The sequence below is a fragment of the Patagioenas fasciata genome, chromosome 3 (assembly GCF_037038585.1).
Source record: "Patagioenas fasciata isolate bPatFas1 chromosome 3, bPatFas1.hap1, whole genome shotgun sequence".
NCBI lineage: Eukaryota > Metazoa > Chordata > Aves > Columbiformes > Columbidae > Patagioenas > Patagioenas fasciata.
The window spans coordinates 17,690,800-17,706,273 of record NC_092522.1 but is presented as its reverse complement, the minus strand read 5'-3'; the positions used below and the strand labels follow the sequence as shown (position 1 = coordinate 17,706,273).

Genomic DNA, 15,474 nt, shown 5'->3' with positions numbered 1-15,474 from the left:
ATCATCCTGTCAGCTGAGCCAGAAGCATTTCCAGGTTCAGTTTGTTCAGAACTCTGTTGTAACTTTATCTCCCAAAGATATATTAATATGTTCTCAGTTTTTGAAAACTGAAGGCCTAAGGGAGAATAAAAGAAACCTCCATAATGTCATGGCAATGGATGGGGAATCACCAGACTCCATGGATGTGGCTTGTTCTGCAGTGCTGACTCTCTAACCCATTCCATGATGGCTGGTGGTATTGGTATCCACAGTCAACACTGTTACCAATTCTTTCCCAGGCTCAGTGTCCCACATCTCAGTTTTCCAAACAAATTGTGCAAACCAGAGAAGAGTTCCCTGTACTGGTCTGTAAATCACAGTCAGAGAATCCCCTCATAGAAAACCCAAGCACGTTGTAGGTACCAGTCATAAAATAATCATTTTCCTGTCTCAGATTAAAACCCTCTTAACTATACATTGTAACTAAACTTACTCTACAAAGCTTTTTATCATGTTTTGAAGGTAAGCCTGCCCTGTCCAAGAATTTGTGTGGAATTCAGGAAGACAATTAAGCACAGTTCAAGCTCTTTGCACTTTGGATGTATTTACTATTGCAGCCCAGACGTGTTAGTGGGCATTAGCCTACTTCAGTTGAGCAGATTTTAAGAAAGGTTGTGTTGATGCAGGTCGTTTTAGTGAATGAACTAACCCTCTTATCCACAATATGTACATCTTAAAGACTGGTCCTAAATTATATGAATTTGCAATAAATGTTCATGCTTCCTTGGCCCTTAAAATATCACGGCAGTACCCTACTTTCTATTGTATGAAATTATTAAACTCTAAAGGGTGACAACCCCATTACCAGTCAAAATATCAAGCAAAGCTGAACTGCTTTCAAACTCTTTTCAGAGCTCAAAATTTAGGAATTGCTGATCCGTAGTTGCAATCCCATAGTTACTGAATGCTCCAGTTCTAGTTAAGAAAAAAACACAGAAGGCTCTGAGGTTAGGACAAGATTTTTTATTTTTTTTTTTAGCCTTCAGTAGAAATTACCTGCATACTTGAAGCTGAACATCTGCCTGAGTGCTCTGTTGGATTGAAACCAAAATGCTTAGCACTCTGCCAGGCAGGGCTCTGACAGTCTCAAGGCCAATGATTTTTACAGCAAAAAGCCAAGCTATCAAAGGATTAAACAATATAAAAAGAATGCTGGAAATATAAACTTATTGCCTTGCTTCCTTAAGGAGCTGAAAACATGTGCCCTTATTACAAATTAAAAAAAAAAAAAAGGTTGTAAATGTAGTAGCTCTGAAAGTCAGACACTCTGGGCACAGGATTTATTATGCCTCTGCTTCATGACAGGCTGCGTTCATTTGCAAAGTCCTTAACATCAAGAACAAAAGAAGCAACATTTCTTTGAATGTTCTAGGTGTGCTGACTCCCTAATGCTTTGAGTGCCACTTCACAAGCTGAGCTGACGGAAAATACTAATATAATCAGGCAACAATGACCTTCAGGTCGGGTACTTGCTGGCAGTTAACCCAATCTTTTACCTGGCGGCTCCACTGCTCCTGGAAAGCGCCCGATCCTGAGGCTTTCATAGCTATGAAGACTGCGGGAATGCTTAAAACAAATAAATTACCGGTTTTGTGTATTGAAAAGTTTAAAATTGAGCTGTACATTGCCATGGAGACGGCATGCTATTTAGAGCACAGAGATTTTTCCGAGTAGTGAGAGTCCAGTTTAATATTCAACAGGAAAGAAGGCTTTGGTCTTTATCTTTTATTAAGTTTATAATCATTGTGCTTCACATGTAGGGTACATAGAAATAAAGTCAATCGATTCTCTGAAGTTATTTGTACATTCTTGAGACAAATCGTGACTTGTCCATGTATTTAGCTCTGGTCTGCTCCAGTTCTTACACTGCACCCTTTCAGTGATATCTTACCACATTACCAGAGCCATCAGCAGCAACAATATTAGGTGTCATTTCTGCATCAGTGAAAATAAATACTTCAATAAGCTACCTTGAGTTTGCAGGCTCTACATAATGCATCAAGTGCCCCAAATCACAGGTGTCCAAACCTGGCTAAAATTATCTTTTTTTTTAATGTATTTTTGGGCATAGAAATGTTCTACAAGTTTGCTGGTAAACACAAGTGGAGTTACACTATGTGGATGTCAGATAAATGCTTGATATTTGTAAAAATAATGTGTCCCAAAGCATTAATTCGTTTTACCAAGAAATATTATTGATTGAAAAAGTCATCCTGACACTTTGCATTCCTTGCTGGTTTATTTTAAATATTTTTGTCATCTTGTCAAGAACTAGAAAACAACACATGAATGAGCTTTTATTGTAAATATTGATTCTAAAGAAACCTGTTAGGCAGAAACTTTGCATGTAACAAATGTATGAGACGAATATAAAAATATTTAGCTCCCAATTATCACACAGAAAGAGTTTGGCCAGTGCTTCAGTTTTGTATTATTAGATATACCCTCTGACTGGCAGAATTGTTTTTGTTTTTAATATTTTTTTCAAATAAACAATGACATGTGAACTCGTTTACAAATGATTCAGTGCAATGTCAGGATGCCTCAGAGTGACATGTGCTTTCCCGGAGGACACTTGCAGAAAAGTCAAAATGCGAAGTTATGAAGCAGTCCTGCTGAATATCTGAAGATGGGTCTGAAAGGTGGAAGGGATCTAGGATCTGAACATTCTGATTTATATAAAAGTTGTAGAGGAAAACATATGCACAGGGTCTTATGCAGAAATGTACTGCAAACAGTGCAATATAAGTTGGAGCAACAGAAAACTAATCAGTAGTCATCTTATCAAAAACGTTTGAGACATGGGATGCTTGGATTTCATTTCTTGCTCTGGTAAAATTCTTTAAAGGCTTTCCAGATCCTTTTCTGTAATGCTTAATCTTTCTTTCTCAACCCCACAAGTGTCTGGTTTTATGCCTGGACTCATGAACTAGTTATGGGAATCTTATTTTTTTTTTTTCTTCTTTTTTTTTTTTTTTTTTCCCCTCTAAGTACAGAACAAGAGGGTGCTATACAATAATATATTACAGCCAACAGGTCTCAGGTGAATTTCATTATATTAGTGGTTCAGAAGGCACAACCCATTAGCTACTTATTCTTATTCCCTTTAAAATTTCTAATGCTATAAAATGAGCACTGCAATGCCCTGTATATAAACAAAGATTAATTTGCTCAGCTGTGTGATAAACCATTAAAAATAGCTAAGCAAAACTAATATGACAAATTATTATAAACAATGAGTCAACTAAGAAAATCAGAGATTGCTCTCAAAATGCCTCTGATATCTTCTGTATTTGACAGAGTTTGGGCTGAACTCAAAAGCACCCCAGGCTAAGCCCCCCACCCTCTGATCAAGGGGGAAATTCTCTTTTCAGGAGGTACTACCATCCAGGTACTGGTAGCACACACGTATTCCAGGTTAGAAATGGGACAAGACAGAGGTGGACATGATCCATGGTCACTCCCCACAGGGGTGACTCTGTCATATTGAAGGATTTGACCCTGAGCACTTAAGGCAGGACTCCTAGGAGTAGGAGTAGTTACTTTATACAGTCCTAAAATTACATGCGGCCCTTTGGAGGCAACCATGAGGCTGGTGTTGTCACTGGTGAAAATGAGTTTGACAGCCCTGGCTTAAGGTTATGCTTGTGCAGCAGGTGACTTTGCTCTGTACTTCACACCAAGCTAAGACCTTGTAATCACAGTTAATATGGTGCTAGCCTGAGCTAATAAACTCTTCTACAGCAGCAGACCAGTATATGTGTATATATATGTATCTTACGTGTGCTCACAAAAACCCTCTTAAATAGAATTATTATTTTTATCCAAACACATACATAACCACAATTAGAAATTGCATTTGTCTTTATTAGCAGAGATGGTCAGTCCAGCCTAAGAAAAATTATCACATACCTGCAAGATAAGTGAGAAGCTCAGGCTCAGTGAAGTCCCTGAACTAGATATCTTGCTTGGGATGCTGCCAAGCTTTGTTATACCAGCATTAAGAGATGTTGTCATCTTTGTGGAAAGGAAACAAAAACCATTGAAACAGAAGAGAGGTGAAATAAGAATGGTCCTTATGAAGACTTCCTTAATTACTCATATTCTGAACTTTCACTCTAGTCATACATTTTCAGACCTATCTTATGGCAAGTAACTGGCAACATTTGCCTCAGAAGAAGCAGAAGGGGTTCTGCATATCTTTCAGAAAGATGCTCTTCTTTACCTGCACTTCACATTATCTTCATTTGCTTCTGTTACATCAATAAGCAATTGCTTGTTCTCTTTCTCAGATATATGTGATCTCTGTCCCTGCAGAGCAATAGATCATATGAGACCATGAAGGAAAGAAAAAGTAGAGAAAATGAAAATTACATACACATTAACTCTCCAGCAGAACTAATACATGGTATTTAATTGTTATTCTTGAACTCAACGGAATTGTGAGTGCATGCTCTGTGAATGACATTAGATTATCTCAGACAGAATCCAGCAACAAGTTCTTTTGTGGTAGTGATGAGACAAGGACAAACTAATAACTTTCTTTTCCCCTCTGCTGAAAGGGAATGTGATGGTGAAATAAATTTAGGGGAAATCCAAGGTAAAAAAAAGAAGATATGAACAAAACACTTCCCCAGACATCATGGTGGAAATAGTGGCAGCAACACATTCACTGAGGAACAGGACAGAACTGGCACCAGCAGAGAAAACAGGAGTGTTCTGTGCCAGCTATAAACCACCCTCTGGTACCTCCTGCCCTCACACATTTGACCCATGCAGTAACTTTGTCGCTGCATTGGGTTGAAGCTTTTTCTCCATCAGAATGAGCAGAAGATGAGAGTTCTGAAACAGTATCTTAAGGAAAGCTATTTAGTTATCATGAATGGCATGTTATTCCATCTTGCAGTTTTCCAGGCTCATATGTACCTTTCTAGATAGCTCATAGATTCCACTAAAAGAAAGACACTTCAGTCTATGTAAAGTTTGCTCTTGTAATTTGCTCAAAGATAAAAAGTTTCACTGTTTTGCTATCAAACTTTGACAGAACAGAGAGTATCAGTGACTGAAACCTGAACCTCATATCTGGTTCACAATTACACAGTGACCATTAAGATTTTTGTTATAGCCTACTGTTAACTGCAGAATAAAACAAGAAGAATTACTAATCCATTTTTTCCTGAATGGGGCTTTGAAAAATCAGCAACTGTAAAGTAAAATTTTGTTTTAATTCACTTCACTTGAGACATGGTTCGGCAAAGTACTAATTTTGAGCCTAATTTTAAGTGTCTAAGTAAATTGACTGATCTTAATAGGTCTACTCAGGCATACAAACTAGACTTAGTATCTTGCAGAATCAGCATATTTGTAGCTCTCAAAGTGACAAAAGCATAATACTATTAATTTTAACAGCATACTTCCAGATTACGCCAAAGTGGAAGAAGAACCTGTCCCACCAGAATTGACATCTGGTTCCTGGGTAAGTGTCCAGGGTAAGATATAGGAAAGAAACTCTTGGAAATCCAAGGTGAAATCTTCACTGGGATGCTGAGAAAGCTAATTGTTTTCCTTCCACTTTTAGCTTGCTTTTGCAAGCATCTTCCCTTTCTTCTCTCCCAGAGGCAGGGATAGACAATGATTACAGGTTTGTGCAGGGCCTCCCCCTCCATCATTCTACCATTTCCTTCTTTACATTATAAAATTTTGATCAATGACCACTACAGCAAGACCTTTGCCACCGCTAATAAACAGCAGGGTGCCACCCTGCATGTAGTTGCCTAAGGATACTTGAAGTGACAACAGCTGTATCTCTCAGGGTACTGAGACACACAGTAATCCAGAAGCAGCATGAAATTTAGCCCACACATATTAACAATTTTTTGAAGTCATCAAATCTCTATGTCTCAGCAACCACAAATCATATTCTTGGTGTTCACAAGGTCGCTCAATGGAGGCAATTGATTTTCAATGTGTTACAGTAAAAGAAAGTCTGGATTGAAAACTGCTTTTCAAGCTCCAGCTCTTAAAAACACAAAAGAGGGAGAGGAGAGAGAATATTATGAAGATGTACCTGGGTTTGTATTCATTTATTCCTGGTCCCATCTGCCATGTCATATGATACTATGAAGCACGAACTGATTTCTAAAAGACAAAGGATCTGGCTGTTAGTGGTATGTGATCCATTTGGGACTTAACACAGAAAAAAAAAACTTGAAATGCCAGAATTCAGGTGGATCAAGGTTGATTTTTTTTTTTCTAATTTCTTTTCATAAAACCAGACTAAATTGCATGGAAAATACTGTGTTCTGGCATTTTTGGTGTTCTAAAGCTAGGTCTGATCAATTAAAAAAAAAATCTCATTGCCCAAAGGGTGATAATTTCCCAATTCTCAGTAAAATCAGTTGGCAGATGTTACCACTTTTTTAGGATTTTTGCATCAGATCAACTCTTTCACATGTTGCTGCAGCAGTGCATGACCAGTTGAAGTAAAAAAATACACAACAGAAAAACATCAGGTTTATAATTTACAAACACAGTTTCCCTCGCTGAGGTCTTAAAGCTCTTTAGTTCTAGTAAGCTCCTTTCTAAAGTTACATCCACTGTTTCTAATAGCTTGGTAGAGCACAGAAGGAAAGTTCTCACCCCAAAAAACAGGTGAAAACTTTTGAAGCTAATGGGGCAATGCTTGCACATTGAAAAACAAAGAAAATTCTTAGTGCATGCCCTCAGGCCAAGTGAGTGATATTTACTGTTACTTCTTAATCTTCAGCAGTGAAAATCTATTGCATGTACTCCAGGGCTAAAATGAATCAACCAGACATGTAAAATTTTGTTGACAGTGATGAACCGAAACTGTTCAATCAAGAAATGTATTCTTTTCTTTTTATGATTTTCAGGTTACGTCCTACAGAGTGCAACTGAATTCCAATTCTGGAGAGCATGCTAAGTCTGTAAAACCCAGCCCAAATAATCCTATGATTTCTGCTTGCTAAGTCAGCTGATTCACGAAAGAACCCTTTTCCTAAGGGGTCATACGTGCTTAGAGAGCTGCACCAACTGCACTCTGCAGCTTTCCTCTGACAGCACATCCTGCTCCCAGGCCTAATTCACTCACCTTTGTTCGTCAAGAAGCTTTGCAGCCCCAAAGGTTACAGAGCATTTTATAAAACCTTTACTTATTAAACAGATGACTATTTCTAGTTTGTGGGAAAAATTAGCTGATATGACCACTAATGTCTAAACATTAGATGTCAATACTTCCAGAAGCCTGATAGAAAAATCTCACCACTTCGCCTGATCTCTTCAATTTTTCGTCCTGTAGTGTTTTCTGCTGTGATACCACAGCCAGTATTTTTTTTCTCTTCATGCTTGGCAAGGCTCCAGATGGTTTTTAAGTCACTTGTTCAAGCAAAAGAAGAATGGTACATTTGGGATGAAATTATCCTGGAGGGCATTGCTGCAATTAGAGAGACGAATGGCCTTCGGCTTTAATTAGAACACTAGGTACATGCCTCATATCCTTATTCAGAGGAATCCTGCTCAGTCAGCTAGGTAACGTAGTGCTACTTAATACCTGCTGAACTGCAAACACTCCTTCTAAGGAAGGGGATGTTTCAACTCCATGTTTACTTATAAACAAAATACAACTTTGTAGGAAATAAACATCCTAATTGTCATGAATACTCCTGCCTCATTCCTTCTAGCACGTTAGAGCTGCTTTTAAATTCACAATAGAGTTGTGTGCTAGAAAAGGTTGGATGAGTATAGAAAGTGAGATCAGGACATTTATATTGCAGTTTTAAGCATACCCATGCCAAATAACATGCAATTATGTATCTCAAATCTCATTCTAATAGTAGAATTGGGTTTGTGCTACTTGAACAGAAAACTACTGTTTAAACCATATTGCTTTCTTGTGTTGTTCAAGCTTCAAGAGATAACATCTTATGCTACGTATCTACAGCTTCAAAACCACAAAAATACTGAGAGAATATTATTAAGGTCATAAAGACAAACTCTCTTAGGGTTACAAAAGGAAAGTATTAAGATTGCTAGTCCTGCCTCAGATTCCCCTTTCCATGTGAACCTTTAATGATACAGCCGTATTTTTTCCACACCATTTTTCCTGGTTCCTTTTGTGCATAAAATGGACTGTACTCACTTACTGAGCAGCAATTCAATATTTTGTTTTCTACTTGTTGTTCAATGTATTGCCCCAGGTCTTATTTACTGCACATTTACAAATGTGATTCTGAAGACAGAAGTACTAATTTCCTCCTGGGTGTTTCTGTGGTGCTCATCATTAGCTTATGCGAATGCTTCACAAACGTTATGTGATTTATCTTCCCAACACTTTTGTGAGGTGAAGGGCTGGAACCATCCACAGTTTATGAAAGAGAAACAGATACAAAGAAATTAGAATAAGGGAAAAAATGCACTAATTCTGGATGCCTTGCTTGTGACAAACAAAAATTAGTGACTAATGAATGACAGAACTTTCTATTACAGTCACATTCTTTTCTCTTGTTCATCGAGACATTTCTCAAATTGGTCTGGTTTCTACTTGGCCAGCTCTTCACCTTGTCTGTATTTTCCTTTCCCCAGATTCACCTTCCCTTCTCACTCTGGTTCCCAGTCTGAAACAGTCTGACCAGTTCCTCTGCCAGTGTCAATATCACTTCTCTATTCCTCTTTCAGATGATTTTACCAGGCCCACTCTTAGTTTCTTAGCTGCTTTGCATTATTTTTTGCTATCCCCTGTTCCATGAATTTAATTCCATTTTCTAGTTCAGCCAGCCTTGCAATCTTTTGTATCCCTGGAGGTTTTTAAACTGAGATTGGACATGGCACTTAGTGCCATGATCTAGTAAATGGACTGAAGTTGGACCAAGAGTTGGACTTGATGATCTCTGAGGTCTTTTCCAACCCAGTAGATTCTGTGATTTCTTCACACAAACTTTATCCCTCACCCATCTATTCTCTTCCTGCTTAGCTTGCCCAGCAGTCCCCATCTCTTTTCCCCACATCTTTCAGGTTTTTTCCACTCCTTTTCATCCATCACCTCTACACTTTTAGCTTTCACTGTTTGGCCTTGTTTCACATTGGCACCAGCCTGTACCTGTCTCCTCAGCAAATTTCAGCTCTCAGTCCTGCAAAGAGGTCGTATTTCTGCCACTGGTACTCAGCAGGGGCTTCTCTTGTTGGAGAGGGGAAGGAAAATCCTTTCTTGTGATGGTGGCACTCAAGTTTGATATCATATGTAATTACCAAGCAGGCTGTTTCAGCCCTGTACTAAACTATGCCACATCCAAGTGGAAGCTTTGGAAGACTTAGCTGTCAACTTCCGAACTTTGTTGAACTCCTACAAATCAGGTATTTTCAAAGGCTTATATTCTGACTGACAGTGGAATCATTGTGGGACTTTTCTTCTTTTCTTTTTATAAACGTTACAGAAGCGTCCCTAACAGAAACTTCCTGCTCCATTAGGATTTTGAAGCCTCACTCTAAAAGTGGTAATACTAGAGCCTTCTAATGACTGACTTAATTTTTTTAAGACAAGGAAACCTTGTTTTGTCAGGTTTCAGTTGTAAAACAACCATTGTTGTTGAAATTAACATACATACGTATATATTTTTATATATAGATATAGAATTTGGATGAGCCTGTTGTAGAAAACCCTGCCCTCAAAATTCATGTTTTGGAGAGCTATAACACCCTAGTTACAATTTTTTGCAATGGGAAATGTTTGGCAACTTTAATTATAAAAACTGTCATCAGTCCTACCTGTAATACATGAACGCACATGCATAAATTTCACATGTGTGTGTGTCCGTCTTCATGATGGGGGGTTAGAGGTTGAAGAAAGAATCTAATAATCTAGCTGTGTGCACTCATAGAAACATGAACATATACAAATGGCTTTAAGTTTTCGTTTGCTTAAATAAAAACACCCAGAGGAATTCTTTAATGGAAAATATATAAAGCAGAAAAAACTAATTTTCCGGGCAATTTATCACATCCCTTCTCAAATGCATATTCCAACCATACAGTCCTCTTGCAGCTCTTGAAAATATGAACTAGCTTTTGTAAGCATTGGACCAACTATCAGTACAACAGCGGAGCTGAATTTCTAAATGTATATGCATCACCAAGTGTTAGGTGCTCATACTCTCATGGTAATTACAATATGCATCTTAAAATCTGTCTGCTCCCTCTGTTGCCACCGCAACTGTGCCCCCAAATCCCCTGTCCCATCTATTAATAACAATAGGATCACAATGTTAAGCAATAATATGACACTTAATTTTGTATTAGTATTGCAAAAGACACAGATGGTCATCATACACAGCAAGCTGCAGGACACTGTCACTAACATCCAGGACAACGCAGCACAGAGCCTGTAGCCAAGTGTTTGGTTTGTTTGTCTATTTGCTTGGTTTTTATTTTGTCTGGTTTTTTTGTTTGTTTGCTTGTTTTGGGGTTTGTTTTGTTTTTTACACAGATGAGATCAAACTCAATATCTCTCAGTGTCAGATTCCCTCAGGACCCTCAGGCTTCTGACATTTTCTCTGTTATCTCTCTATACAGCAGGATACTTGCTTTGATAACAGCTGTACCCATCAGAAATTTCTTCCATCCACCTCCTGTATCCCAAGGGATTCTAGAGCCTGGAGCTATTACTGCTTGGTCAACCTGGAGAAACTTAAGAGCTAGTATAGGAAAAAAAAATATACTAGGAAACCAACAACTGTAAAGATCTCCTTCTAACAGAAATAGGATACCTTAATGCTAGTGAGCTTGAAACCCCTCAAAACTCATGGCCAGGTTAAAATTATTTCAAATGCAAGTATTAATTTACAAAAGTCCAAAGCATACAAACACAATTACGAAGCATATGTATATGTTGCCGGGGGTGGGGGAGAGGGCGGGGAATCTCTTGTGCTTTCAGGTTATTAGACTTTCTCAGACTTCTAGTGGAGGTTACATTTCTTTACCAACTCTTTACCTCTGGAGTTACATTAACAGAAGAGACTCTTGGTCTGGGATAATAGGTTAGTTTCTGCATTCCTACAAGGGAGCTTCCTTGATGATTCATTGAGTTTCTGAGTTTCATTCTCATTCCCCTATCCTTCTTTGTAGAATTATTTCTTATTAGACTATTAACTACTCTCACCTCTTTGGAAACCTCCATACATCTGACAGGTTGGGTGCAGCCTTCTCTTGTGCTTGACTAAGCCAGTTGTTAATTGCCTGGGTAGTTAAAAGTTCTGTCTGTCTAGGGAATTACCATAATACATGGTATTCAATACATTAAGACATATATAAAACATACCAACAGGTGACTATGCCTTATATAAAAATCTATTAAAATATAGATGTATAAACTACACACCACAGTACTGACCACATGACAAATTTGATTACAAAAAGTCAGCCACAGTGAAATTGATCAAATCCTCACAAGTTTGGAGATGCATCCCAAATGCCTGATGCCATGCAGAAGGCTGAGCGGGAGCTGGAAATGCTGCATGCAGGAGCTGGAAGCCAGAAGCTGAATCAGTCAGTCAGTCATTTCCCTCCCATGGGTGCTGGGCCAGACTGTGCCAGAGGGGCTGGGGCCTTGACTGGTGTGTGTCATGTACAAGTGTCTTTGAACAGAAATCTTACTATAGAAATTGTTATCCCCTCTTCAGGCCTATCCCACTTGGTAAATACATTTCAGATTATATGTCACTAAGTGATATGCTTACGGGATGGGGCAGACACAGGGGCAAACTGCACCATGACAATATGCCAAGCCCCATCAGCCCTTCCAAAACAAACAAAACATGGGTCCTTTCTACATAAATCTGTTCCAGTAAACTGTTTTCAAAACCCAAGGATATATTGCATGATGACTAATTAGCAATATACTTAGGCTAAAGTACATTCCTGCAATCTTAGACATGAACAACAGCAAGGTACATCAGAGTGCCCACTAATAGATTTCTAAGTGCACTACTCTGAAGGCTGAAAATTACATGGCATAGCAACGCACTTGGTTTACAAAGCATTGCTGCAGGACTTGGATGTCAAGGAGTTATTGCTTTTGATTTAATATCCCTCAAATAGTTCAGCATGGGGTCTACGTATTCCCAAATATAATTGCATAAAGGGGGGAGAGGGTTGCAAGCTCTGGTCGTGCAGGTAAGTCGGGCAGCCGGAGGACATTACCCAAATGTGTTCCCAAGGACTCTGCAGCAGTATCCCTTCACTTTGCTTTGAACTTTTCATGTGGACAGAGGATAAGGCACAGGAGATTGTCCCATGGAATAGTTATTGGATAATGGTCTGATTCCTCTCTGTATGGAAAAAAAACCTTAGAAGTGGCTCCTTCCATTGTCCCCACAAGAACTGCTGTCAACAATGAGAAGAAAAGTACCACCCTTATTTTACATCTTACTCACCCACATGTGCAGCAGGGGGCATCTCACTATGTGATATACCTTACTGTAGCAGGGATCAGGCCCTTGATCAAGCCCAGCAATGCCTTTGAGGGCAATACAGTACACTTGTTGCTGTGTCCACAAACTGGCCAGAAGCAAACTACTGAAAATAATTATTTTCTGTATGCTTCTTCATTACGAGAAACTTGCTGTAGTATTTTATTGATTGTATTGTTGGTTTCTATGGCAACAGATGTGGAGTTAATTAAGATCAAGGGTTAGAGCTGATAAAAATTGGAATTTTCAATGCAGTTCATCTATCATGCACAGTCAAATTAGTTTCCCCAACAAAATATCTATTGCAGAGAAATGGTGATAGCCAAATCATTTTAACTGAATTAAACTTGTTAAGAAGAGTTTAAAGCTGCTACACTTGTTTTCTGTTTATCCTGTCGAAAATTGTTTTTCCTTTGATAAATAAATAAAAACAAATTTAAAAATTTGCAGATTTTGGATTTAATTACCAAAAGATCTTTGTGATTAAAAGCGATTCTTATTACAATCTGCTTGCCAATGTTCATTTCATTTAATTCATTCACCCAAGAACCCTAACTATTTTGCACAGCTGCTAAAACATTTGTCTAGGTGAAAGGAACTACTTCTTTGCCTCAGACCTTGTTATTTCTGTTAATTCATTCTACTGCATGTAACAATGAGCTGACTGCCTTCAGGCACTCCCTACAAGGTTGTAGGCACATGCCTGATCTCCAAGGAACTGCACCTCATAGCAGAAGCTGAATGTGTCCTCATTTTCTACAAGTAGTACCATGAAGAGACAGTTCCCAACTCCAGGATATCATAACAGGCTGTGTGCATTTTGACAAATCTGTCCCAAAACCATAATTAAAATTCTGGTGGTTCTGAATTTCCCTGGTGGTTGCACATCCAAATACCAGTGAGTTTATCCACTTGTATCTCATATCTGAATGGATTCTTAATGCCTCATGTTTGGAAAGATGAGTCTTCTCCTCAGCTCCGGTAAAAAGCAGAGGGGGTAAAAGGACTCTGTGGCCTGGTCACTATGTGCTAGCTACAGCTTAATGATATTATCAGCTCACAGTGTCCATATCTTCTGAAATGGAACAGGAAAAGAAAAGGAAAATTCACGGAGAATGCAGGATATTACCCTTGACTCATGTATTTCAACTTCACAGGCAAGACCCTTTCCAAATTAGCCTACAATCAATAAAATGCATTACATTATTGTGATATTCCTGGCCCTTCAAAATGGCAAAGTCACAGTCAGAATCTGCTTTGTATCAGATACAGTAGGAGATGTAAGCTAGATCCAAATTCAGTATTTCATTGCATTTTCCCAGAAGGGCTTTAGAAACGTGCCAGTCTCAGCTGAATCTCCCTGAGGGCTGGAGCAGTACATGTGCCATTGTGAGGGGAAGCTTTGTCTTAAAGCTGGTTTATCCAGTCCCTTTCCTCTCCCCAGTGCCACCTCTCAGTTCCACTTGTACATCTGTTTATGTGGCTACCCTGTGAACCAGGAGGATGAACTGACATGATTAGAAATACAGGCAGCCACTTCAAGCTGGCTTTGACATGCAGAAAAACGTTCAGTTTCAGAAGGAAGCACAGGAAAGTCTAACACAGGAAGGCTGGGGAGGAAAGAAAGTGCTAATCCAGCTTGTCTGTCAGCCTGTTTGTATATTTCTAGCCACTGCCCACCCGTTTATATTATGGCCTTCACTGTAACATGCCAGCCCTGGTGTTTGTTGCATCTTCAAATTCTGCTGACAAGTTAAATACAACACAACAGTCGCTCCTTACTTCCACTGAAATTCATTCACCTGTTTTTTTTATTTACCAGATAGAATTTACCAGATGCTGACATGCTACACAACTGTTCATAACAAGCCTAACGCACGTACACACAATGTAAGCCATAACTTACCCAGCAGTAACTCCAGAGGGAATGCAGGTAGCCAGAATATAATTACCTAAACTGGAATTTAGCCAGGAAAGTGGGGTTAAAATCCTTATTTGTTTGGATTAATTTAATTGCTAAATATATTGTTCCACTAGTTGCTGTAGAAATAACCTTTTTGTATTAGCCAGCAGGTTAAATAGCACTTTTATTGCAGTACTTACCAGCTTCTGTTCCTGACAGTCACTTTTTTTTATTCGACATTCAGGTCTTTTGCATTCTCCCTGTCAGTCTTGGAGCTGCATCTCCTAGGGACAGGCACAAAAAGCCATGATATTAGAGGAAAAAACTGGGTAAGACAACCAGTGATAATTCATCTGGCATGTACTACTTCAGTCAAAGAAACCTTGCAATAAATGTGAAAATATATTTGTAGTGGCTATGTTCTTTTCTTTAATAACATCATAAGGAAAAATGGTCACAGATCCTTCATCTGCTGAAACAAAATTAGCTTTTATTACAGTTCTAAAAAAGTAAATATCACAGAGTACAAACACAGTATTGCTGTGGTGTACCCAGTGGCATATACTGGCTATCCTCTGTATTGTAATTTAACATTCCTGCTATTCCTGAGAGTTCTAACCCTGCCAGATTCCAAGTATTAAGAGATCTGCTCAACCCTGCCCATGCATGGTACGGTACATAATGCCACAATGCACAATATAGGTTCTGCTCATAGTAGCCTCATATATTCCCAAAAACATTTCCCATCCTGCTTCCTCACGCACCTAACATTCTCCCCGAAATTTCTTTGGAAACTAGAGCAGGACAGAGCAAATAATCTATGGATTATAGAAAACAAACAAACAAACCAACAACCACAAAAACAAAACAAAAACCACAAAAAAAAACCCAAAACAAACAAACAAAAACAAAATGAAAAAAAACCAACACCAGAGCGAGCAAGACTTTCTTCTCTTCCGAGACCCAGTGCCAAAGAAACACCACTCACAAGTGTCTGCAGTACTGGTGCAGGATGGGGAGAACAAATACAGAAACAGCTTCCTTTTCTCTAAT

The 15,474-nt window shown here is 38.7% G+C and overlaps 1 long non-coding RNA gene across 1 annotated transcript; it reads right to left on the bottom strand.

Annotated features, from left to right (window-relative positions):
- Nucleotides 1-4,263: 4,263 nt before the first annotated feature.
- Nucleotides 4,264-14,693, bottom strand: LOC139827696 (uncharacterized). Its single transcript, XR_011738612.1, has 3 exons — nucleotides 14,622-14,693; nucleotides 6,107-6,177; nucleotides 4,264-4,350 (listed from the first exon to the last, which is right to left on the bottom strand). It is a non-coding gene; the product is annotated as an uncharacterized lncRNA (long non-coding RNA).
- Nucleotides 14,694-15,474: the final 781 nt, after the last annotated feature.